The 25,216-nt window shown below is 43.6% G+C and overlaps 1 protein-coding gene across 3 annotated transcripts in view; it reads left to right on the plus strand.

Annotated features, from left to right (window-relative positions):
* Positions 1–25,216, plus strand: part of LOC135507809 (catenin alpha-2) — a 679,445-nt gene that overhangs the window by 8,706 nt on the left and 645,523 nt on the right. Inside the window, exon 1 of one of the 3 annotated variants that reach the window (XM_064927474.1) lies at positions 13,362–13,445. The exons of 1 other annotated variant lie outside the window; for it this stretch is intronic. The gene's annotated coding sequence lies outside the window, so the exon portion shown is untranslated. Of the gene's footprint in view, positions 1–13,361; positions 13,446–23,703; positions 23,794–25,216 lie in introns of those variants that run through there. One more of the 3 variants, XM_064927475.1, reaches the window with a different exon arrangement.

Genomic DNA, 25,216 nt, shown 5'->3' on the forward strand with positions numbered 1-25,216 from the left:
GTGACTGCTGGATCATGTGTCTTGCAGTATGACATAGTATCAGCATTAAGGGTTAGCCTAATGAAGAGAAAGTGTATAGGAGAGAGGAAAGAGAGTATATATAGAGAGAGAGCGAGAGAGGCACAACTCTATGACAACATAACCAACAAAAACGGGTCACAACTCCTGTAGCTCTGTCGCACGCTGGGTATGTACATAGTCAATGGGAAGCTCCGTGGGGCCTCCTATGGTAGGTACACCTATTGCTCATCTGTTGGCAGTAGACTACTTTATCACTGACCTCAACCCAGAGTCTCTCAGAGCGCTCAGTCAGCCCACTGACACCCCTATCAGATCACAGCAAAATCACAGTTTACTTGAACAGAGTAATACTCAATCATGAGGCATCAAAGCCAAAGGAACTGGGAAATATTAAGAAATGCTATAGGTGGAAGGAATGTAGTGTGGAAACCTACCAAAAACAATTAGGCAACATCAAATTCAATCCCTTTTAGACAACTTCTTGGACAAAACGTTCCACTGTAATAGTGAAGGTGTAAACTTGGCAGTAGAAAATCTAAACAGTATATTTGACCTCTCAGCTTCCCTATCAAATCTATACATTTCAAAAAGAAAACCGAAGAAAATGAACAATGACAAATGGTTTGATGAAGAATGCAAAAACTTAAGAAAGATATTGAGAAACCTGTCCAACAAAAAACATAGAGACCCAGAAAACCTCAGTCTGTCATGTTCTGACCTTAGTTCTTTTGTTATGTCTTTGTTTTAGTATGGTCAGGGCGTGAGTTGGGTGGGTTGTCTATGTTCGTTTTTCTATGTTGTGTTTTATGTTTTGCCTGGTATGGTGTCGTTAGTTGTCTCTGATTGAGAATCATACTTAGGTAGCCTTTTCCCACCTGTGTTTCGTGGGTGATTGTTTTCTGTTGAGTGTTTGTATCTGCACCAGACAGAACTGTTTCGGTTTCGTTTGTTCACTTTGTTGTTTTTGTTCAGTGTTCTATTGCTTTATTAAAAATATGTTCACTTACCACGCTGCGCATTGGTCCTCACCTTCTTCCACTGACGACTGTTACAGAATCACCCACCACCAAAGGACCAAGCAGCGTGGTATCGGGCAGCAGCAGAAATCTCGGGACTCATGGACATGGGAGGAGATTCTGGACGGAGAAGTACACTGGGCACAGGCTGGGGAATATCGCCGCCCCAAGGCAGAGCTGGAGGCAGCGAAAGCTGAGCGGCGGTGGAATGAGGAGACAGCACAGCAGCGCGGCTGGGACGAGAGGCAGCCCCAAAAATTTATTTGGGGGGAACATGGGGAGTGTGGCTAAGTCAGGTAGGAGACCTGAGCCAACTCCCCGTGCTTACCGTGGAGAGTGGTGGACCGGGCAGGCACCGTGTTATGCCGTGAGGCGCACGGTGTCCCCAGTGCGCAGTCATAGCCCGGTGCAATACATTGCAGCGCCTCGTATCGGCCGGGATAGAGTGGGCATCGAGCCAGGTGCCATGAAGCCGACTCAGCGCATCTGGTCTCCAGTGCATCTCCTTGGGCTGGGGTACATGGCACTCGCCCTACGCACAGTGTCCCCGGTTTGCCAGCACAGCCCAGTGCGGTCTGTTCCACCTTGCCGCACTGGCCTGGCGACAGGGAGTATCCAGCCAGGTAGGGTTGTGCAGGCTCGGTGCTTGAGACCTCCAGTGCGCCTCCACGGTTTGGTCTATCCGGTGCCTCCTCTACGCATCAGGCCGGTGGCAGCCCCACGCACCAGGCTGTCTCTCTGTCTCCTTCCTCCAGGTGCTCCCGTCTGTCCTGAGCTGCCAGAGTCTCCCGTCTGTCCTGAGCTGCCAGAGCCGCCCGTCTGTCCTGAGCTGCCAGAGCTGCCCGTCTGTCCTGAGCTGCCAGAGCCGCCCGTCTGTCCTGAGCTGCCAGAGCAGCCCGTCCGTCAGCCAGGAGCTGTCAGAATCGCCTGCCGGAGTCTCCCGCCGTTCCTGTGCTGCCGGAGTCGCCCTTCACTCAGGCGCTGCCTGGGTCTCCCGCCTGTCCGGTGCTGCCGGAATCTCCCGTCCATTCGGGACCCGTTACTAGGGTCCCCAGTCCGAGGTCGGCGGCGAGGGTCCCGTTCGAAAGGCGCCACGGAGGCGGGTTAAGAAGCGGGTAAAGACTATGATGGAGTGGGGTCCACGTCCCGCGCCAGAGCCGCCACCGTGGCAGACACCCACCCAGACCCTCCCCTATAGGTTCAGGTTTTGCGGCCAGAGTCCGCACCTTTGGGGGGGATACTGTCACGTTCTGACCTTAGTTATTTTGTTATGTCTTTGTTTTTGTATGGTCAGGGCGTGAGTTGGGTGGGTTGCCTTTGTTCATTGTTTTCTATGTTGTGTTTTGTGTTTGGCCTGGTATGGTTCTCAATCAGAGGCAGGTGTCGTTAGTTGTCTCTGATTGAGAATCACACTTAGGTAGCCTTTTCCCACCTGTGTTTCCTGGGTGATTGTTTTCCGTTGAGTGTTTATTCTGCACCAGACAGAACTGTTTCGGTTTCGTTTGTTCACTTTGTTGTTTTTGTTCAGTGTTCTATTGCTTTATTAAAAATATGTTCACTTACCACGCTGCGCATTGGTCCTCACCTTCTTCCACCGACGACCGTTACAGAGTCTATGCCTTCACTATGGTGAATCACTAAAACAATACAGAAATACACTATGGAAAAAGAAGAAACAGCACGTCAGACATCAGCTCAATGTAATTGAATAATTCCTAAACTCTAACCACATCTGGGAAAATTGGAAAACACTAAACAAACAACAACACAAAGAAATATCTATTCAAAATGGAGATGTATGGGTAAACCACTTCTCCAATCTTTTTGGCTCTATAACAAAGAACAAACATCAAAAACATATAGATGATCAAATAAAAATCTTTGAATCAACTATTAAAGACTACCAAAACCCACTGGATTATCCAATTACCTTGAATGAACTACAGGACAAAATAAAACCCCTCCAACCCAAAAAGGCCTGTGGTGTTGATGGTATCCTCAATGAAATGATAAAATATACAGACAACAAATTCCAGTTGGCTATACTTAAACTCTTTAACATCATCCTTATCTCTGGCATCTTCCCCAATATTTGGAACCAAGGACTGATCACCCCAATCCACAAAAGTGGAGACAGATTTGACCCCAATAACTACCATGGGATAGTCAACAGCAACCTTGGGAAAACCCTCTGAATTATCGTTAACAGCAGACTCGTACAATTTCTCAGTGAAAACAATGTACCGAGAAAATGTCAAATGGGCTTTTTACCAAATTATCGTACGACAGACCACGTATTCACCCTGCACACCCTAATTGACAAACAAACAAACCAAAACAAAGGCAAAGTCTTCTCATGCTTTGTTGATAAAAAAAAGCCTTTGACTCAATTTGGCATGAGGGTCTGCTATACAAATTGATGGAAAGTGTTGTTGGGGGAAAAACACAAGACATTATAAAATCCATGTACACAAACAACAAGTGTGCAGTTAAGATTGGCAAAACAAGCACATTTCGTCCCACAGGGCCGTGGGGTGAGACAGGGTTGCAGCTTAAGCCTCACCCTCTTCAACATACACTGCTAAAAAAATAAAGGGAACACTAAAATAACACATCCGAGATCTGAATGAATTAAATATTCTTATTAAATACTTTTTTCTTTACATAGTTGAATGTGCTGACAACAAAATCACACAAAAATGATCAATGGAAATCAAATTTATCAACCCATGGAGGTCTGGATTTGGAGTCACACGCAAAATTATAGTGGAAAACCACACTACAGGCTGATCCAACTTTGATGTAATGTCCTTAAAACAAGTCAAAATGAGGCTCAGTAGTGTGTGTGGCCTCCACGTGCCTGTATGACCTCCCTACAACGCCTGGGCATGCTCCTGATGAAGTGGCGGATGGTCTCCTGAGGGATCTCCTCCCAGACCTGGACAAAAGCATCCACCAACTCCTGGACAGTCTGTGGTGCAATGTGGAGTTGGTGGATGGAGCGAGACATGATGTCCCAGATGTGCTCAATTGGATTCAGGTCTGGGGAACGGGCGGGCCAGTCCATTGCATCAATGCCTTCCTCTTGCAGGAACTGCTGACACACTCCAGCCACATGAGGTCTAGCATTGTCTTGCATTAGGAGGAACCCAGGGCCAACCGCACCAGCATATGGTCTCACAAGGGTTCTGAGGATCTCATCTAGGTACCTAATGGCAGTCAGGCTACCTCTGGCGAGCACATGGAGGGCTGTGCGGCTCCCCAAAGAAATGACACCCCACACCATGACTGACCCACCGCCAAACCGGTCATGCTGGAGGATGTTGCAGGCAGCAGAACGTTCTCCACGGCGTCCCCAGACTCTGTTACGTCTGTCACATGTGCTCAGTGTGAACCTGCTTTCATCTGTGAAGAGCACAGAGCGCCAGTGGCGAATTTGCCAATCCTGGTGTTCTCTGGCAAATGCCAAACGTCCTGCATGGTATTGGGCTGTAAGCACAACCCCCACCTGTGGACGTCGGGCCCTCATACCACCCTCATGGAGTCTGTTTCTGACTGTTTGAGCAGACACATGCACATTTGTGGCCTGCTGGAGGTCATTTTGCAGGGCTCTGGCAGTGCTCCTCCTGCTCCTCCTTGCACAAAGGCGGAGGTAGCGGTCCTGCTGCTGGTTTGTTGCCCTCCTACGGCCTCCTCCACGTCTCCTGATGTACTGGCCTGTCTCCTGGTAGCGCCTCCATGCTCTGGACACTACGCTGACAGACACAGCAAACCTTCTTGCCAAAGCTCGCATTGATGTGCCATCCTGGATGAGCCACTACCTGAGCTACCTGAGCCACTTGTGTGAGTTGTAGACTCCGTCTCATGCTACCACTAGAGTGAAATCACCGCCAGCATTCAAAAATGACCAAAACATCAGCCAGGAAGCATAGGAACTGAGAAGTGGTCTGTGGTCATCACCTGCAGAACCACTCCTTTATTGGGGGTGTCTTGCTAATTGCCTATAATTTCCACCTGCTGTCTATTCCATTTGCACAACAGCATGTTAAATATATTGTCAATCAGTGTTGCTTCCTAAGTGGACAGTTTGATTTCACAGAAGTGTGATTGACTTGGAGTTACATTGTGTTGTTTAAGTGTTCCCTTTATTTTTTTGAGCAGTGTATATATCAACAAATTGGAGAGGTTGCTAGAACAGTCCGCAACACCAGGCCTCACCCTACTAGAATCTGAAGTCAAATGTCTACTGTTTGCTGATGATCTGGTGCTTCTGTCACCAACCAAGGAGGGCCTACAGCAGCACCGAGATCTTCTGCACAGATTCTGCCAGACCTGGGCCCTGACAATAAATGGTCCAGTCACCAGGATTACAAATACAAATTCCATCTAGACACCGTTGCCCTAGAGAACACAAAAAACTATACATACCTCGGCCTAAACATCAGCGCCACAGGTAACTTCCACAACGCTGTGAACGATCTGAGAGACAAGGGAAGAAGGGCATTCTATGCCATCAAAAGGAACATAAAATTTGACATACCAATTATGATCTGGCAAAAAATGATTGAATCAGTAATAGAACCCATTGCCCTTTATGGCTGTGAGGTCTGGGGTCTGCTCACCAACCAATAATTCACAAAATGGGACTAACACCAAATTGAGACTCTGCATTCAGAATTCTGCAAAAATATCCTCTGTGTACAACGTAAAACACTAAATAATGCATGCAGAGCATAATTTGACCAATACCATCTAATTATGAAAATCCAGCAAATATGCGCTAAATTCTACAACCACCTATTGAGAAAGGCCGCGGTAGGCAGATCTGCCTCTCAAGAGAAGACAGGCTATATGCACACTGCCCACAAAATGAGGTGGAAACTGAGCTGCACCTTTCTCCTGCCAAATGTATGACCATATTAGAGACACATTCTTCCCTCAGATTACACAGAGCCACAAAGCCTTTGAAAACAAACCCGATTTTGATAAACTCCCATATCTATTGGGTGAAATACCACACTGTGACATAACAGCAGCAAGATCTGTGACCTGTTGCCACAAGAAAAGGGCAAACAGTGAAGAAATGACACCATTGTAAATACAACCCATATTTATGTTTATTTATTTTCCCTTTTGTACTTTCACCATTTCGTTCAGTAGCTATAACATCATGGCCTGACATCAGGACAGATTTTTCTCTGTCACCCGACCTGCATAGAATTGTTCCGAGAGCCAACCCAGTACCTGCCAATGACATTAATGTATTTAACAAAATTCACGCAAGCGGGGACGAGCGGGGTACGGAAGCAGTCTTTCCCCATCTAAAGCAATGCAGCCAAGCCTGATTTCAAGGAGCAGTAAAAATATACATGGTATTATAACTGTATTATAGCTCCCGTCCACATTTCGTGAATTATATATTTAGTGTAAATTCATGTCATAGTCACCAGACAACTCCATTACTCTCAAAAGTTACTTCAACTTCAACCACTGAATGCTAGCGATGGCTTAGCTATGCTAGCTATTTTATCAGTTTGTCTTAAGCGTTAGCATGTGCAACAGATGTAAATCGTACTCTACTTGCGTTGTGTTTTGTCCAAGTAAATCACATCAGCCAGTGGTCCCAGTTGAGCATCGTTTATTTCTGTTGCTGTTGTTAAATAGGAAACGGCACGTTAGTTGTGCAGGGCTTAACGGTATTGATGGCTGTCAATGGCAAAGCCCTTGCATCACATTTTCATACTGGGACAAACAAAATACAAAAATACAATACAATAAAATTACAATAAAATACAATAAAATTTAACATGTGTAAATACCTGTTGTTAAATAGGAAACAGCACGTTAGTTGTGCAGGGCTGAACGGTATTGATGGCTGTCGATGGCAAAATCTGTAGCATCAAGACAACTGTGTCTGCAGTGGGCTTATGTGACCATTACTCCGGTGTATGCCAGCTAACACACTTATTTACAGCAATCATATGCCAATGCACATCCCTAACAGGTACCATATACCCACAAATGTATAAATTAGTAATGTACAGCAAACTTGTACACAATGTAAAATAAAAAACAGTATTCAGAACGTGACCTACCCCTTGCATCACATTTTCATACTGGGAAGACCTGACGTTCACGATCTCCCTCCATCTGCAAGCGGGGCCAATCACAACACGGCTTATTGTCATCAGAGTTGAACTAACCAATAAGAATGCTTGAACATTAAATACACCTTTCTTTACAGGCAAGTGGAAACATAACCAACCCTGTTACACATTCTATTAGCACACCCTGAACACAAACATATTTATTTTTAAAGGATATGCCGTAGCTTGATAACTATATCACCAAAGTATGTTGGATCAGACATTCAGTCATATTTAATTAAGAGAATGAACAAGATTTAACAAGGCAACTTTAGGGCTAATTTGATTTTTGGAGATTTTTATATCCGTTCCCCTGTACCACCCATGTGGATTCAGTGAATGTCACATCATGAGGGACTATGGGGCAGAGGCACGGGCACGGCGTGTTTGTTTACTGCTAGGCAACCCAATGCAACAGTGAGTGGGCTGCCTACAGCTGCATGCAGTGCAGCAGAGAGAAGAGAAGAAATGAACATGCTTTAATTTTGCAATCATCTTAATTTAAAAAAAAATCTGACCCGCATTATAATTGTTCTGAACCGCAAACTGACCCACGGGTTGAAGGAAGGTTTTCATTGCACCCGCCAGCTGATTGGGTACCCGACCCAATGCAGGACTCTTATACACTCACACACACATGCACCAAAAAGGCAAGGGCTACAGGATGTAGTGGGAACAGCAGTTGAATGGATTCTTATCTGTAAAAACATAGCATTTATCTTGTGTATGTAGCTTATTATGATACAATAATAGCAATTTGCTTGTGATGCTGTTGAAGTGTCATGACGTTTGTCACACCCTGACTGAATGACAGCACATTTGCTTGTCAGACCATATCATTCTATTACCAAAAGACAGAAAACCCGAGATCTTGTCCAAAATCCAATCCTGAGAACACAGCTTGCCATATGTAATTTCATGCTCTTGGTTTAGAATTTAAAAACCCAACAGTAATTCTATTTTTCTCTCATCTTGTTAATACGATTTAACCACTAAATGTTCTTCATTTACTTGGATGAGTAACGGCCGTGCTCATTCCTCTTGATTTTTATGTAGGCTTTCCAGAAATCTAAGTATAAACACTAACTCTTCTCAAATACATTTACAACCTTAAAATAGTTTTGCATTTGGGAAGCGCAATATCGGGAATATCCCAGATTGCCCCTTTAATCCCTGCAAGGCCAGCCAAGAGGATGTCAGTACAGCTGTAAGTAATGGAGCCTTTTTATGCTCCCTTCCTGTCTTCAGAATATGAATCATGAATCGTCTGCCTCTGCCGCTGAGACGAAGGGCCATGCGAGGAGAGACAGCATGTGCGCTTTACAGATTTCCCCTCATTTGAGAAACCCAACAACATTTTTCCAAAGGGGCGGATGGGTGGCTGGCTTCAAGCTCTGCGAAAATTGCCCCCATGTTCTTAGAAGGGGATGGTTCAATTTGAGTGTGCTCAGTGTGGGTGCGCGGGTGTGGGCTTGCATGTGTGTGTGTGTGTGTGTGTGTGTGTGGAATTGCTAGTTTGGCCTTGCTGAGTTTACTTCAAAGAGACTGAGGGGCGTCTGAGGGTCTGGTGCTGCCTTTGTTGTGTTTCAAAGTGAATAATTACAATAGGTGAGGACATGTGTTAGTGTGACCAGGAAAGTAGTCAGTGCACTGCAGGAGCCAAAACTTAGTTGACTCTCACATAGTCACATAAGAATCAATTAGACTTAGTTGACTCTCACATAGTCACATAAGAATCAATTCGACTTAGTTAACTCTCACATAGTCACATAAGAATCAATTCGACTTAGTTGACTCTCACATAGTCACATAAGAATCAATTCGACTTAGTTGACTCTCACATAGTCATATTAGAGTCAATTAGGATGTGTGTTGTCTATGTAGACGACAGAAGCCAGAGATATGACTAGTGTATTTCTAGCACTGATTAAAACATTTATTGGATGTTCAGAGGGACTTCAGTGTTGGTCTGTGTATATGAGCTTGTTTTTGAAATAAAACAACAAGCTATAAAACTCCTCAAGCATCTCCACCTTCCAATTCTCCTATCTGGACTCAACATCATATTTTGAGCGAAGTTTATGATGCGTCTCCAATGGCACCCTATTCTCTATAGAATGCCCTGGTCAAAAGTAGTGCACTACTGTATGTAGGGAATAGTAAGCCATTTGGGAAGCAGCCTATCCAGTCTAGAGACAATTTTGCGTTGCCCGGATAGAATTACTTGTCGCCAGTCATCTGTTTTTGTTATTGGTTCAAACTTTATCAATTTGTGGAGAAAAAAAAAGTAATTACGAATACGGAAAGCAATTTGATTCTCCCATCGTCGTGCCTTGGTCCTTTTTATTCTGTAATGAGTGACGTGGTAAAAGGGAAATCTTTATGGCATATTGTCTGTTCCAGAAAGCAATAAAATGGATTTCTCTTTAATAGTTCTTCAAAGGGAGAGGCCTGGCAGGTTTTTACATTACTCCATGTGTGTCCTAAAATGTCACCCTATTCCCTTTTTTGGGAACTACATCTGACCCAAAATAATGCACTGTGTAGGTCATTTGGGACGGACCCTACACCTTTCATTGATCGGCTGCACAGTCAGCCATACACGAGGAGGGCCTATTTTAAATGAAGTACAACCTGTAATGCAAAATGACTGCTTCATAAACCCTTTATAAGGCTGCATAGCTGACTTCAGCCTTCATAAACCCTTTATAAGGCTGTATATAGATGCTTACTTTAGGAATGATTCATAAGGAATATCATGCTAGTGGTTAGCTGCGAGGGACCCCAAAAACACCTTATGTTCGCCATATGCCTAATTTGCAACAGTGTATGGAGGGATCTTCCTGCTCCAGGCCAGCTAATACAAGTGTCACACTGTATGGAGGCACAACTTTGATTAAGTCTGTCACTTTGGTCTTTGAAGTTTGAAGTCTGTCTTCACTGGAGCTACCTGAGGAGGTGAGTGGGTGGGGTTGTGTTGAGTTGAGAGAAACGCCTGTGAAAGACGTTATCATCTAATAGGCTAGTCGTTGACTCATGCAGCAGGACACAGGCAGGAAATTGACACGTTGTAATTTCAACTAATTCGAGGCACGTGTTTCGCTGAAATTGCACTTAGATCATGTCCAGGAGAAGCTTGGCGGATGTCATCAGAGCAAACAAATGTCATTATGATCTCGAGAGCTATCAGTTTCACACCTGGTTTCTCTCTCTCTCTGGCTACAGAATCAGCCTTCTTCGTATAGGGCTCTCATGTGTGTACACGTGTAAGAGAGAGAGAGCGAGTGAGGGTGCTTTAAGGAGAGAAAGAGAGAGAAGGTGAAAGGGCACATATGTGTGTGCGAGTGTGTGTACATGTGTGTATGTTTGTGTGTGTGTGTGTGTGTGTGCGTGGTTATGTATGTATACATGCATGTGTATGCCGGGGAAGCTACAAGGCTGCGCTTAGGCTTCACACACGTTCCTGTATCTACTTTGATCAGCCTCTCTGGCTGTGCGATGGTGTGTGTGTGTGTGTGTGTGTGTGTGCTCTGGTGAGCAGCAATATGAAAGGTTGAGCCCCAACTGCTACTGCTACTTTAGAGATTCCTCTAACATGGCACTATCACACACATATGCGTACGGATGGATGGGTACACACATGTGTGCGCGCGTCACACCTGTCCGCACGCAAGCTCCAACACATACAGCCACCAATTGTGCAAGTTCTCCCACTTAAAAAGATGAGAGAGGCCTGTAATTTTCATCATAGGTACACTTCAATTATGACAGACAATATGAGAAAAAAAATCCAGAAAATCACATTGTAGGATTTTTTATGAATTTATTTGCAAATTATGGTGGAAAATAAGTATTTGGTCAATAACAAAAGTTCATCTCAATGCTTTGTTATATACCCTTTGTTGGCAATGACAGAGGTCAAATGTTTTCTGTAAGTCTTCACAAGGTTTTCACACACTGTTGCTGGTATATTGGCCCATTCCTCCATGCAGATCTCCTCTAGAGCAGTGATGTTTTGGGGCTGTTGCTGGGCAACACGGACTTTCAACTCCCTCCAAAAATTTTCTATGGGGTTGAGATCTGGAGACTGGCTAGGCCACTCCAGGACCTTGAAATGCTTCTTACGAAGCCACTCCTTTGTTGCCTGGGTGGTGTGTTTGGGATTATTGTCATGCTGAAAGACCCAGCCACGTTTCATCTTCAATGCCCTTGCTGATGGAAGGAGGTTTTCACTCAAAATCAGGCCCCATTCATTATTTCCTTTACATGGATCAGTTGTCCTGGTCCCTTTGCAGAAAAACAGCCCCAAAGCATGATGTTTCCACCCCCATGCTTCACAGTAGGTATGGTGTTCTTTGGATGCAACTCAGCATTCTTTGTCCTCCAAACACGACGAGTTGAGTTTTTACCAAAAAAGTTCTATTTTGGTTTCATCTGACCATATGACATTCTCCCAATCTTCTTCTGGATCATCCAAATGGTCTCTAGCAAACTTCAGACGGGCCTGGACATGTACTGGCTTAAGCAGGGGGACACGTCTGGCACTGCAGGATTTGAGTCCCTGGCGGCGTAGTGTGTTACTGATGGTAGGCTTTGTTACTTTGGTCCCAGCTCTCTGCAGGTCATTCACTAGGTCCCCCCGTGTGGTTCTGGGATTTTTGCTCACCGTTCTTGTGATCTTTTTGACCCCACCGGGTGAGATCTTGCGTGGAGCCCCAGATCGAGGGAGATTATCAGTGATCTTGTATGTCTTCCATTTCCTAATAATTACTCCTACAGTTGATTTCTTCAAACCAAGCTGCTTACCTATTACAGATTCAGTCTTCCCAGCCTGGTGCAGGTCTAAAATTTTGTTTCTGGTGTCCTTTGACAGCTCTTTGGTCTTGGCCATAGTGGAGTTTGGCTAGTACCTCTAATGAACTTATCCTCTGAAGCAGAGGTAACTCTGGGTCTTCCATTCCTATGGCGGTCCTCATGAGAGCCAGTGTCATCATAATAGTTAGGGTTGGTTTTTGCGATGTTCCAGAATGACTGACCTTAATTTCTTAAAGTAATGATGGACTGTTTCTCTTTGCTTATTCGAGAAGTTCTTGGTATAATTTGGACTTGATCTTTTACCAAATAGGGCTATCTTCTGTATACGACCACTACCTTGTCACAACACAACTGATTGGCTCAAACGCGTTAAGAAGGAAATAGATTCCACAAATCAACTTTTAACAAGGCACACCTGTTTATTTAAATGTATTCCAGGGACTACCTCATGAAGCTGGTTGAGAGAATGCCAAGAGTGTGCAAACTGTCATCAAGAGTCTCAAATATAAAATATGTTTTGATCTGTTTAACACTTTTTTTTGGTTACTACATGATTACACATGTGTTATTTAATAGTTTTGTGTTCACTAGTATTCTACAATGTAGAAAACCGTCAAAATAAAGAAAAACCCTGGAATGAGTAGGTGTGTCAACTTTTGACTGGTACTGTACACACACATATGACACATGCACAAGCACACACTCCTGCTCCTGTGAATCTGGGCCACTGCAGAGGTAGCATATTAGCTCCTGTAATGAGATAGGAGCATTTTTAGACTGGCTTTTCTCTGAATGTTACAGAATCCTTAATGCACATTTAATCTATGTAAGCACACCTTCAATATTTCAAAAGTGTGCTCTATCTGACATTTGCCTCAACCCTCTCTGCAAATACTCTTGTATATTTACCTAACTCTGAGTACACTGAGTATTATTGAACAGTCTCACTGTAAGTCACTATATATCTTAGCTGCTTTTTATTCATATATCCTAGCTAATTTTCCCCTAAAATCGAACTTCCTCTAACTCATCAGAAGTGTAGGTTTTGGTTTGGCACAATGAGAAAGCATATCTGGCCATGGGAAGTTAAGAGCTATCAGAAACCCCTTCATGGGAGCTCCAATAAAGCCCACTATATGAGGTCGCGATGAGGTTTCTGTGGTGACGGCAGGCAGGTCTCCCAGTCCCAACACGCAGAGAGCTGTTTTAACATGATCCCAGATTTGGCTGGAGAGACTTCCTGTCATCTAACTGTATTGAAGCTGTCTCTTTAAGCAACTCATTGCTCTGTGGGACGCCAAGTCCAGCACTCACCACTCAGGACCCAGATGTTTGTGGAATGAAGCCTATATACGCCACTCATAGCCTAGCAACCCAATCTGAACATGACATTTCATATCCATTCCAGGACAGGACTCCTTTTCGAAAAACTGGACCACGACAATTGGTAGGCTTGCTTCTTAATTCATACACTAACTGACTAGGCTAAATTCATTTGTCCTTGATGAGTCATTCACACCTTTGTTTTCTGATCAAACCAAATGCACAGGAGGGAGAGAAATCGAAACAAACAGACACATGCGTCTGACCTTGTTTCTACTACGTCCCTGTGTGCTTATCACAGTAGTAACGGCATGGTATCAGGGTATTACGATCGAGGGCAGCAGCAACAGAGTAGTAGTGGAGTTAATCTCAATAGCAGCAGGAAACAGAGTAGTAGTAGTAGTAGTAGTAGTACTCTAGGGAAGTTAATCCCTGTATGTCAACATGACCCTGACAGAACAGAACAGCATGTACTGCCATGATGGCTCCCAATCAACGTCTGTTGTGTAACTACATGGTCCCAATTGCTTAGTGGGTTGAACTATGTTTCTGGCGTCACCAGGGTTGTGAGTTTGATTCCTGCATGGACCACATACAGTTGAAGTCGGAGGTTTACATACACATCAGCCAAATACATTTAAAATCTTTTATTTTTATTTTTTACAATTCCTGACATTTAATCCTAGTAAAAGGTCCCTGTCTTAGGTCAGTTAGGATCACCACTTTATTTTAAGAATGTGAAATGTCAGAATGATAGTAGAGAGAATTATTTATTTCCGCTTTTATTTCTTTCATCACATTCTCAGTGGGTCAGAAATGTACATACACTCAATTAGTTATTTGGCAGCATTGCCTTTTAAAATAGTTTAACTTGGGTCAAATGTTTTGGGTAACCTTCCACAAGCTTCCCACAATAAGTTGGGTGAATTTTGGCCCATTCCTCCTGACAGAGCTGGTGTAATTGAGTCAGGTTTGTAAGGCCTCCTTGCTCGCAAACACTTTTTCAATTCTGCCCACACATTTTCTATAGGATTGAGATGAGGGCTTTGTGATAGCCACTCCAATACCTTGAATTTGTTGTCCTTAAGACATTTTGCCACAACTTTGGAAGTATGCTTGGGGTCATTGTTCATTTGGAAGATCGACCAAGCTTTAACATCCTTACTGATGTCTTGAGATGTTGCTTCAATGTATCCATGTAATTTTCCTCATGACCTCATGATGCCATCTATTTTGTGAAGTGCACCAGTCCTTCCTGCAGCCAAGCACCCCCACAACATTATGCTGCCATCCCCATGCATCATGGTTGGGATGGTTTTCCTCGGCTTGCAAGCCTCCCCCTTTTTCCTCCAAACATAACGATGGTCGTAATGGCCAAACAGTTCTATTTTTGTTTCATCAGACCAGAGGACATTTCTCCAAAAAGTACGATCTTTATCTCCATGTACACTTTCTTACTGTAGTCTGGCTTATCCTCTTGATGCTCTGGGGGCGCTATTTCATTTTTGGATGAAAAACGTTCCTGTTTTAAACAAGATATTTTGTCACAAAAAGATGCTCGACTATGCATATAATTGATAGCTTTCGAAAGAAAACACTCTGACGTGTCCAGAACTACCAAGATATTTTCTGTGCGTGCCCTAGAACGTGAGCTTCAGGCAAAACCAAGATGAGACGGCATCCAGGAAATGAGCAGGATTTTTGAGGCTCTGTTTTCCATTGTCTCCTTATATGGCTGTGAATGCGAGAGGAGTAAGTCTGCCCTTTCTGTTGTTTCCCCAAGGTGTCTGCAGCATTGTGACGTATTTGTAGGCATATCATTGGAAGATTGACCATAAGAGACCACATTTACCAGGTGTCCGCCCGGTGTCCTGCACCGAAATTGGTGCGCGAAAGTCAGCTGCAAGTATTTTTCCATGGAATTTAGAGAATAATGCAAGCTTCCACGAACGATATATCAATAAAGAGATATGTGAAAAAACACCTTGAGGATTGATTCCAAACAACGTTTGCCATGTTTCGGTCGATATTATGGAGTTAATTCGGAAAAGGTTTGACGTTGTAGGTGACTGAATTTTCGGTTCGTTTCGGTAGCCAAATGCGATGTACAAAACGGAACGATTTCTCCTACACACAGACGCTTTCAGGAAAAACTGCGCATTTGATATGTAACTGAGAGTCTCCTCATTGAAAACATCAGAAGCTCTTCAAAGGTAAATGATTTTATTTATTTGGTTATCTGGTTTTTGTGAAAATGTTGCGTGCTAAATGCTACTCAAAATGCTAAGCTAGCTTAGCATACTCTTACACAAATTAGTCAATTTCTATGGTTCAAAAGCATTTTTTGAAAATCTGAGATGACAGTGTTGTTAAGAAAAGGCTAAGCTTGAGAGCAGACGCATTATTTTCATTTTATTTGCGATTTTCAGAAATCGTTAACGTTGCGTTATGCTATTGAGCCTGAGGCTTTAGTCACGATCCCGGATCCGGGATGGGGAGTTTCAACAGGTTATTTATGGAAGTTTTGGAGCAGTGGCTTCTTCCTTGCTGAGCGGTCTTTTAGGTTATGTTGATATAGGACTCGTTTTACTGTGGATTTAGATACTTTTGTACCTGTTTCCTCCTGCATCTTCACAATGTCCTTTTCTGTTGTTCTGGGATTGATTTGCACTTTTCGCACCAAAGTACGTTCATCCTTCCCGAGCGGTATGATGGCTTCCCGGGCGGTATGATGGCTCTGTGGTCCCATGGTGTTTGTACTTGGGTACTATTGTTTGTACAGATGAACGTGGTACCTTCAGGCGTTTGACATTCGAAAGGCACTCACTCATCTGAGCAATCTTTTTTGCAGGTGCACGGTAAGAGCTGAACAAGATGAAGGAAAAAGGAAACTGCACACTGCTCTTGATAGTATCACTGATCTTCAATAAGTTTACGTATCGGCTACACGGCCTTTTGGAAATTGCTGAGGTCTTGGCTATTTTCTTTTGATTTTCCCATGATGTCAAGCAAAGAGGCATTGAGTTTGAAGGTAGGCCTTGAAATACATCCACAGGTACACCTCCAATGGACTTAAATTATGTCAATTAGCCTGTCAGAAGCTTCTAAATTGATGACATCATTTTGTGGAATTTTCCAAGCTGTTTAAAGGCACCGTCAACTTAGGGTATGTAAACTTCTTACCCACTGTAATTGTGATACAGTGAATTAGTCTGTCTGTAAACAATTGTTGGAACAATTACTTGTGTCATGCACAAACTAGATGTCTTAACCATCTTGCCAAAACTTTAGTTTGTTAACAAGAAATTTGTGTAGTGGTTGAAAAACTAGTTTTAATGACTCCAACCGAAGTGTATGTAAACTTCCCACTTCAACTGTATACAAAGTGTATATTTGTAGACCTAATATTTATATAGTTATGCCACTGTAACTGCATGGTCACAAAAGCTCAGTGGGTTTGACTGTGGCACTGGCAACACCAGGGCCACATTCAGTAAGCAAATATGGAACGAATGTCAGATGTTACAGATGTGTCCTGCTGCTATTGAGATTATCAAATCAAATGTTATTTCTCATAACCACATGGTTAACAGATGTTAATGTGAGTGTAGCGAAATGCTTGTGCATCTAGTTCCGACAGTGTAGTAATATCTAACAAGTAATCTAACAAATTCACAACAACTACCTTATACACACAAATGTAAAGGGATGGAATTAGAATGTGTACATATAAATATATGGATGAGTGATGGCCGTACAGTATTGGCAAGATGCAATAGATGGTATGAAATACAGTATATACATATGAGATCAGTAATTTAGAATATGTAAACATTATTAATTGACATTATTTAAAGTGCCTTTTATTAAATCATTTTATTAAAGTGGCCAGTGATTTGGGTCTGTATGTTGGCAGCAGCCTCTCTTTGTTAGTGATGGCTGTTTAATAGTCTGATTGCCTTGGGATCCCAGCTCGGTCCCAGCTTTGATGCACCTGTAATGATCTCGCCTTCTGGATGGTAGCAGGGTGAACAGGCAGTGGCTCGGGTGGTTGTTGTCCTTTATGATCTTTTTGGCCTTCCTGTGACATCGGGTGCTGTAGGTGTCCTGGAGGGCAGGTAGTTTGTCCTCGGTGATGCGTTGGGCAGATCGCACCATCCTCTGGAGGGCATTGCGGTTGTGGGCACTGCAGTTGCCGTGATACAGCTTGACAGGATGCTCTCGATTGTGCATCTGTAAAAGTTTGTGAGGGTTTTCGGTGACAAGCCACATTTCTTCAGCCTCTTGAGGTTGTGGGTGGACCATTTCTGTTTGTCCGTGATGTGTACGCTGAGGAACTTAACTTTCCACCTTCTCCACTGCTGTCCTGTCGATGTGGGTATGGGGGTGCTCTCCCTGCTGTTTCCTGAAATCCACGATTATCTCCTTTTGTTTTGTTAACGTTGAGTGAGAGGTTATTTTCCTGACACCACACTCCGAGTGCCCTTACCTCCTCCCTGTAGACTGTCTCGTTGTTGTTGGTAATCAATCCCGCTATTGTTGTGTCGTCTGCAAACTTGATGATTGAGGTGTGCATGGCCACGCAGTCATGGGTGAACAGGGAGTACAGGAGGGGGCTAAGCACGCACCCTTGTGGGGCCCCAGTGTTGAGGATCAGCGAAATAGAGATGTTGTTTCATACCTTCACCACCTGGGGTTGAGACCCAGAGCTTTAAACTTAATGATGAGCTTGGAGGGTACTATGGTGTTGAATGCTGAGCTGTAGACAATGAACAGCATTCTTACATAGGTATTCCGCTTGTCCAGATAGGATAGCGTATTTTGCAGTGTGATGACTATTGCATCGTCTGTGGACTTGTTGGGGCGGTATGCAAACTGAAGTGGGTCTAGGGTGGCAGGTAAGGTGGAAGTGATATGATCCTTGACTCGTCTCTCAAAGCACTTCATGATGACAGAAAGTGAGTGCTACGGGGCGATAGTCATCTATTAACTTCTTGCGTCGAGCAATCCCGGATCCGGGATCCTATTTATAGCCTCAAGCTCATTAGCATAACGCAACGTTAACTATTCATGAAAATCGCAAATGAAATGAAATAAATATATTTGCTCTCAAGCTTAGACTTTTGTTAACAGAGTATTGATAGCTAGCATAGCTATAAGCCTAGAATTCAGCCAGCAACATTTTCACAAAAACAAGAAAAGCATTCAAATAAAATCATTTACCTTTGAAGAACTTCTGATGTTTTCAATAAGGAGACTCTCAGTTAGATAGCATAAATGTTCAGTTTTTGAAAAAATATTATTTGTGTAGGACAAATCGCTCCGTTTTTTTCACGTTTGGCTATGAAAAAAACCTGTATCCAGTTATAGCCTCAAGCTCATTAGCATAACGTAACGTTAACTATTTATGAAAATCGCAAATGAAATGAAATAAATATGCTATCTCTCAAGCTTAGCCTTTTCTTAACAACACTGTCATCTCAGATTTTCAAAATATGCTTTTCAACCATAGCAAAACAAGCATTTGTGTAAGAGTATTGATAGCTAGCGTAGCATTTAGCGTAGCATTTAGAGGGCAACATTTTCACAAAAAACAGAAAAGCATTCAAATAAAATCATTTACCTTTGAAGAACTTCGGATGTTTTCAATGAGGAGACTCTCAGTTAGATAGCAAATGTTCAGTTTTTTCCTGAAAGATTATTTGTGTAGGAGAAAAATGCTCCGTTTTGTACATCACTTTTGGCTACCAAAATAAACCGAAAATTCAGTCACCAAAACGCCGAAACTTTTTCCAAATTAACTCCATAATATCGACTGAAACATGGCAAACGTTGTTTAGAATCAATCCTCAAGATGTTTTTCACATATCTCTTCATTGATATATCGTTCGTGGAAGTCTGCTTTCTTCTCTGAATTAAATGGAAAAATACTTGCAGCTGAGCTTTACGCACTAATTTCGACGCAGGACACCGGGCGGACACCTGGTAAAAATGGTTTCTTATGGTCAATCTTCCAATGATATGCCTACAAATACGTCACAATGCTGCAGACACCTTGGGGAAACGGCAGAAAATGTGGGCTCTCTCCTTGCGCATTTACATCCATATAAGGAGACATGGAAAACAGAGCTTCAAAAAATTTGCTAATTTCCTGTTTGAAGTTTCATCTTGGTTTCGCCTGTAGCATTGTTCTGTGGCACTCACAGATGATATCTTTGCAGTTTTGGAAATGTCAGAGTGTTTTCTTTCCAAAGCTGTCAATTATATGCATAGTCAAGCATCTTTTCGTGACAAAATATCTTGTTTAAAACGGGAACGTTTTTTTATCCAAAAATGAAATACTGCCCCTAGAGTTCAAAGAGGTTATCTTTGCCGCCTTTTGTACAGGAACAATGGCGGCCCTCTTTAAGCATGTGGGGGCAGCATACTGGGATAGGGAGCGATTGAATATGTAAACACAACAGCCAACTGGTCTGCGAATGCTCTGAGGACGCGGCTAGGGATGCCATCTGGGCCAGCAGCCTTGCGAGGGTCAACACATTTAAATGTAAGAACTCACATCGGCCATGGAGAAGGAGAGGGTGTCCCGCAGGTCTTGGTAGCAGGCCGCGTCGGTGGCACTGTATTATCCTCAAAGCGGGCAAAGAAGGTCTTTAGCTTGTCTGGAAGCAAGACGTCGGTGTCCGTGACGTGGCTGGTTTTCTTTTTGTAGTCCGTAATTTCCTGTAGACCCTGCCACATACAGTGGGGAGAACAAGTATTTGATACACTGCCGATTTTGCAGGTTTTCCTACTTGCAAAGCATGTACAGGTCTGTAATTTTTATCATAGGTACACTTCAACTGTGAGAGACTGAATCTAAAACAAAAATCCAGAAAATCAAATTGTATGATTTTTAAGTCATTAATTTGCATTTTATTGCATGACATAAGTATTTGATACATCAGAAAAGCAGAACTTAATATTTGGTACAGAAACCTTTATTTGCAATTACAGAGATCATACGTTTCATGTATTGTAAGAAATAATATATTAAAAAACAAATTACTGCGTAGTTTCCTAAGGACTTTCCTAAGTGAGGCGACCATCTCTGTCAGCACCACTACTGCTGGCATGATTCGCTATCATACTATTCAGAAAGGTTTGTTATCGGAAGTTGTACCCTTGCTGAACGAACCCATGGTTGTGGGTTTGATTCCCGGATGAACCACATATAGCTTCCTGAAAATACAAGTGTTACTGTCTAGATGTTAAAACTTCTGTACAGTAAACGACCATGGGGAAGCCAGGTTAATTCACTCACCGAGGGAAAATACAGTATAGGCAACGGAGCCTTGATTATGGAAATGGCCCTACTTGAGTGTCCTTGATGAATGCAATGGAGAGCCCTCTGGGTGAATGCAATGGAGAGTCTATTGACATTGACTCAGACCTAGTGTGTGGGTGGGTGGTGGCTTAGTGTAGCTCTGGGAATGGTCTTAGTCATCATTATCCCTGGCTGTTGATCTCTGTCTCGTTGGGCGTAATGACAAGGTCAATGTCGTTGTGTCACTGTTATGCAACTGTTGTGTTGACGGACGCGGAGCTAGGGCTTTGTGGACATCTGTGCTCCACGCTGAAAATGCATGCATCCAAAATGGCACACTATTCCCTATATAAATACACTACTTTTGACCAGGGCCCGTAGTTTGTATTTGGTTTCATACACTTTATTTATCAATGTTAGTCCCATTGAGATCAAATCTCGTTCGCCATAAGGACCTGGGCCCGTATTAACAAAGCGTCTCAAAGTCAGAGTGCAGATCTAGGATCAGTTCATACATACGGCCCCTGGCCAGGAGATTTTGCCGAGCTGCTCATTGAGAGGTCCTGTTGACTAGGCCATTTGCCATGACAGTTTGCTAAGGAGCACAGTTAGGTTCAGTGCCAGAGCCGCTTGGTACTGAAGCCAAGTGTTGGTTGTTGGAGAGGTGATGATGGCGTTGATTTGTCAACCGCTGTGGTTTGATGCAGGTCCAGTATGCCTGATGAGGTATGAGTGGATCAACACCTAGGGCTGCCTCCGCTGTTTGTGTCTGTGGATCTCAGTAGTCAATACATGCTCCACGTGTTGTCAATACGTTTTCCAGTAAGGGATGATAACTCCTAAAACTGTTGTTTTACAAAAATGTAGCAATGTCACATAGACCATTTAATCGTAGACAAAGCCTTTTCATTCAAATAGGCCTATCTTTTTTTTCTTCTCCAAAATGAATACTTTCACAAATAATCGAATACTTATGTCCGTTTGGATATTCAAATATTCTAATACCCGTGACCATCCCTAATGGTGAGGATGACATCATGTGGGAGGTGTTGGATTGATGCTGGTGGTGATGCATGGTCCTCCTGGTACGAAGTTGAGAAATCTCAATGTGGGAATGGTGACATTGGATGGAAACGTCGTGGCCGGGGCTGGAATTTAGTGACAGCACGTCATTGACTCGGACTAATTCCAATGTTAATTTGCTTTGGTTATTGGCAGTGGCTGGCAAGGGCACGCGATGACGACGCTGGCAGACGCTGCAGGCCCAGTTGGCACATGGCGGTCACCCCCGTTGGCTACATCTGTGAGACACAGCTGAACACAATCATCTCTATCTTTACCCTCACTGGAGGCGAGGCCATTTGCAAACTAGATGTTGCCCTTGACAAGCAGTAGCACCGGACAATTGCTTTGGATCCAAGCCACTTCTCTTTCTCTTTAGGCTAGAGAGGACTCATTGTTTCAGGAGCTCTGCAACCAAGAGTTAATTCATCTTGGCAGGAGATGGAGTGATTGAACGGTGCTTTTTGTGGATTTAACTTCAGCAATTTGTTTTACACGGATCGTTGTATTTGTTGTGCTGTATTTGTTGTGCTGTGTCATAATGAAAAGATGGGATAGGGCGATTTGAGGTAGCTGAAACTAGAAGAAGTGAGGGGGGGTGTTCGTTGACTATGCTGGATCATGTCTCTTGACATGACATAGTACCAGCATTAAGGGTTAATAAAATAAATAGGATAGAAGAAAGAGAGTATAGGGAGAGGGAGAGGAAAAGGGAGGGAGAGAGAGGGAGGGAGAGAGAGGGAGAGGAAAAGGGAGGGAGAGGGAGGGAGGGAGGGAGAGAGAGAGAGGGGCGAGGGAGGGAGAGGGAGAGGAAAAGGGAGGGAGAGGGAGGGAGGGAGGGAGAGAGAGAGAGGGGCGAGGGAGGGAGAGGGAGAGGAAAAGGGAGGGAGAGGGAGGGAGGGAGAGAGAGAGGGGAGAGGGAGGGAGAGCGAGACAGCGAGATGGAGAGACAGAGACTGTGGCTGTCTCCTGTTGGCAGATGGCATGCTGGGATTCCTTCGCTCCTAGTGACTGAAGAGTGTGTGTTAATTCTCACTTATTATCTCCCCAGCTAGAATGAAGCCTAAGGGGAATCACCAAGTAAAGACAAACATCCACACACCTCTCTTACTCTCTGTATCTTACTCTGTGTCTTACTCTCTGTATCTTACCCTCTGTGTCTTTCTCTCTGTCTCTCCTCGCTCTCAATTAATTTCAATCTGCCTTATTGACATGACGTAACAATGTACATGTTGCCAAAGCGTATTTAGGAGATTAAGTGATACATTTACGATATGAACATAGTTAAAATAATAATCAAGACTGTCAACGGGACAATACTAACAACGATAATCAAAGGTCAAAATAACCATACATTGAGCAATAACAACAACAATGCCGTGGAGGACATGTGCACTGTCCCTCATTTTATGGCAGGCAGCAATTTAGTGCTCTCTCTTTCTCTCTCTCTTTTTCATCCAACCTCTTTAGCTGCATGCAATGTCCATGGCATATTAGTGGATCTAAACAGAACAGTGTTTGGAGGGAGGGAGGCAGAGAGAGTGGAGCAGAGGGGTGAGAGAGAGGGAAGGAGGAGAGAACCAGAGAAATGGATAGAGGGAGGGGAGCAGAGCATAGGGATGGGAGCGGTAGACACAACAACGCCAGTCATTTTTCTGTGAGAGATTCTGGAACAGGACAAAGGCTGACAGTGGAAAACACAAACCAGCTACAAAGGGCCAGGCAGCTCTGCTAAACTAGGGTTGCGTCCTACATGGCACCCTCTTTCCTTTAGAGTGCACCACTTTTGACCCGGGCCCATAGGGATCTGGGGAAAAGTAGCGCACTATATGAGTAGGACGCCATTTGGGACACACGCAGAGGTTAAGGCTGAACCCAATACACAGAGACGCCTCATTGGTTGGCTCCCCCTGCTGTTGTTTTTCACAAGTCAGCGATTTGTCGCCTCATGTGGAATATTTCCTCACCGCTTGTTGTTCGTTGCTCATTAAACAGTATCATTAGCTGAGGTTGCGCTGAAGTCGTCACTCCTTTAGAAAATAGAGCTGACTGTAAGCGAGACAACTGTTAACGTAACGGTATAGGAATTACCCCAACCAGCCAGGTAAGTGTGTGTGTGTTTGTGTGTTCATGTGTGTCTGTGTTTGTAAAAAAGTGGTATTTGACAAATGTTCATTATCTGGGGTGGTGGTTGTGGTGTGTTTATGTGTGTTTATGTGTGTTTATGTGTGTGGTGTGTGTGGTGTGTGTGTGTGTGTAAATAACTAACATCCCAGTAATGTTCTCAGTCACGTCCTTCTTCTCCGCATCTCTTCGCAGTGTCACGCTCACACAGCCGTGCTACATTCAACACCAGGGCCAGGGTAAATGCTGCTCTGACACATGGCCCGTCCCGAACCACATACTATTCCACATATAGTACTCTAATTTTGATCAAGGCCCATAAGCCTCTGGTCAAAAGCTGTGCACTATGTAGAGAATACGGTGCCATTTTTAGGACACACCCACAGATGAGCCAAGAGGGTTTGGGAATGACACTGCGTGTGTGTGTGTGTGTGTGTGTGTGTGTGTGTGTGTGTGTGTGTGTGTGTGTGTGTGTGTGTGTGTGTGTGTGTGTGTGTGTGTGTGTGTGTGTGTGTGTGTGTGTGTGTGTGTGTGTGTGCGTGCCTTCATTGTCTGCATGTGTGTAGAGAAGCCCTCTTGCAATGCTGAAACTAGCTCAGCCTAAAGTGAACCTGTGAAACAACACTTTTCACCGTGGCAATAAAACATACAGCGAGCTCCAAAAGTATTAGGGCAGTGACAACGTTGTTGTTTAGGCTCTGAACTCCAGCTTTTTGAGATTTGAAATGATACAACGACCCTGCTGTAAAAGTCCAGACTGTCATCTTTAATTTGAATGTATTTTCATCCGTATTGGGTGAACCGTTTAATAATTGCAGCACTTTTGGTACCTAGTCTCACCCGTTTTAAGGGACCAAAAATACAAGGACAAATTCACCCATGTGTATTTAAGTCGTCAAAAGTGTAGTATTTGGGCCCATATTCATGGCACACAGTTATTACATCAAGCTCGTGACTCTACAAACATTTTGGATGCAGTTTCAGTTTGTTTTGGTTGTGTTTCAGATTATTTTGTGACCAATAGAAATGAATGGTAAATAATTGATTGTGTCATTTTGGAGTCACTTTTACTGTAAATAAGAATAGAATAGGTTTCTAAACACTTCCACGTTCATGTGGATGCTACCGTGATTACGGATCATCCTGAATGAATCGCGAATAATAATGAGTGAGGAAGTTAAATGCAAAAATATCATAGCCCAAAACCTGCAACCCTCTCACACTGGAGTAACCCTCACCCCTTCACTCTACAGAGAGAACTGGAGAGTGGAGAGAGAAGACACACACACCTGCTGCTGTATATATTGGATATTTTTTTGTGAGAGAACATACAGTGGGGCAAAAAAGTATTTAGTCAGCCACCAATTGTGCAAGTTCTCCCACTTAAAAAGATGAGAGAGGCC

The sequence above is a fragment of the Oncorhynchus masou genome, chromosome 21 (assembly GCF_036934945.1).
Source record: "Oncorhynchus masou masou isolate Uvic2021 chromosome 21, UVic_Omas_1.1, whole genome shotgun sequence".
Classification (NCBI taxonomy): Eukaryota; Metazoa; Chordata; class Actinopteri; order Salmoniformes; family Salmonidae; genus Oncorhynchus; species Oncorhynchus masou.